At 33.0% G+C, this 2169-nt stretch overlaps 1 long non-coding RNA gene across 1 annotated transcript; it reads right to left on the bottom strand.

The window, feature by feature from the left end:
- Positions 1–306: 306 nt before the first annotated feature.
- LOC116144712 lies at positions 307–1440 on the bottom strand. The gene is made up of 4 exons (XR_004130310.1): positions 1411–1440; positions 1242–1313; positions 1089–1149; positions 307–597 (listed from the first exon to the last, which is right to left on the bottom strand). It is a non-coding gene; the product is annotated as an uncharacterized LOC116144712 (long non-coding RNA).
- Between the last annotated feature and the right edge of the window lie 729 nt (positions 1441–2169).

The raw sequence follows: 2169 nt of genomic DNA, 5'->3' as shown, positions 1-2169 counted from the left end.
TGCTCAACATTTTTCATGAGCTTGAAGATGAGCTCGAACTCGTGAACTACTCGATTTTTGACGAGTCAAGCATGAGTTCGTGACGAGTCAAGCCTGAGTTCGTGACGAGTCGATCCCGAGACTGCACCCCTACCCTTAGATGAGATCTATTTATTAGTTGGCTTGGGTTCAAATAAATTACCTTTCTATTTAACATTCATAATCTGATAGACTCTCATAATCATTCAAATTATTTTCCAAACTAATCAGACAGAAACTTCAACACCATATATGCTTTCTCTAGGACATTTAACAACACATCAACACTGTTCAAAACTCACAATAAATTGCACTCATTAACTATTGCTCAAAGGCTTGCTACATGCACAGAAAGATAATTGAAAACAATGTGTGGCAAAATAAATAAAAACTACGCAGATTCAGAAAATTCAACATCCTCCACATATTGATTAATCATTACCAACCCATAAGCTAATAAATAGTCTCTAGGCTTTCGTTAAATCATTTCCAAGTAAAAAACTTGCCCAAAAACTCATTTCAGCATGCTATGAAGAGTTGGGACTTCCGTTCCAAGAATCAGCCACTTCCTGATTGCACCTGGAAAATTAAATTTAAAAAAAAAAAAAAAAAAAAAAAAAAAAATCAACTTTAAAACGCCTCAATTTCACAAACTTTTAGCAACTCATTGACTTAAAGTTGTGTTTTCTCTGATGAAAAGCCATATTCTCTTATTTCAATCAGTCTAGGCAATACTGCAAAAAATAGGGCAAGACCTGAAAGTCAACAAGAGGTAAATAACTTAAATCCATCGAAATATACCTCTAAAGTTGTCTAAGACTAGTTCCAGATAGAAGATACCTATAAGATGGCCATGCCATGCTTGATCTTATCGCCTCTACTTCAATGTCATTGCTTATTTTCACTCAAGAGAAATGCTAAATATTGGCAATTCTTTTCTATTCAGATGTTTATACATTTAACAGATAATGGAACATCAAGTGTGCTTGTGTGCTTCTGTCTGTCCATTGCTCCACACAAACACATAATACAAGCACTGTTTAATCATCCTCGGACCCAAAAACGCTAACCTTACGAGGTGATGCAGACCGTGAATGTGATCGTGATCGTGACTGTGATCTTGATCTTGCTCTGAAAATTAAAATTTCAATACTCAAATAAAAATACTGTCCATAACAGGGCAAAAAGTAATAAATTACATTAGTTGACTGAAAACAGGTTACCTTGATGGTTTAACAGGAGATGCAGATCTAGATCTTGACACTGATCTAGAAGCATATTGTTCTAATGATTTACTGCAGAACAGCAGAATTTTTAGGATGCAGAATAGCATATTTAAGGATTGTATTTAAAAAGAATTAACTAAAAAGAATAAGATAAAAGAAATTGTACCTTCGATTTCTTCGCACACTTCTGCTCCTGNGACGAGTCGAGCCTGAGTTCATCACGAGTCGATCCCAAATAGCTCACGAGTCTGGTTAGGTCCCATGGAAATATCCTGTGGGACAAAGACATGGAACTGGTAAGGCGTGAGGGCCTGATCGATCACATTTGTAGGACTTGGACATTTATTAAATTAATTTATGTGAAATTTAGTTTTTATTAGTGATTTTTTTTTAACTTTTTTAAATAATATCACAGTGGGGTCACTTGACCATAAAATTATTAAAAATAGATATATATTTTATAATAACGAAAATTTTGATCCCACTAATAATATTGTATTTTATTGATGTTGGGATTCGAAAATATCCATATTTTTTTTTCACATTGTCTCTCTTTCTCAGATCCTCTCTTCTTCTCTCATTGTTTCTTCTTCTTTTGGTTGTATTAATCAAGAAAGACTACTTCTTTGGAGATCTCAAGGTAAAATGATGCTCAATTTTTTTCATTTTTTGTTATTTTGCTTAGAAATCTCTTCTTCTATTTTTCTTAATTGATGAAAGATCTTTTAACTTTATTGACTAGAAATACTGACTACGCCCCTGATTGCAGGTAAGATCAATTATTCATCTTGGTTTGTTTTATGCATCTTATCATTCGTAAGACAAAAAAATATCAACCGTATTAGATTATTTAAAATGTAATAAAATTTAACTTTCTCTAACCTCTCACTTATGTGATTCAAATGCAAAATTCTTGTAAAAATTA

Source organism: Pistacia vera, unplaced genomic scaffold (genome assembly GCF_008641045.1).
Source record: "Pistacia vera cultivar Batoury unplaced genomic scaffold, PisVer_v2 Contig452, whole genome shotgun sequence".
Lineage (NCBI taxonomy): Eukaryota > Viridiplantae > Streptophyta > Magnoliopsida > Sapindales > Anacardiaceae > Pistacia > Pistacia vera.
Note: the sequence above shows the minus strand (reverse complement) of the source record. Positions and strands in the feature narration are given on the sequence as shown.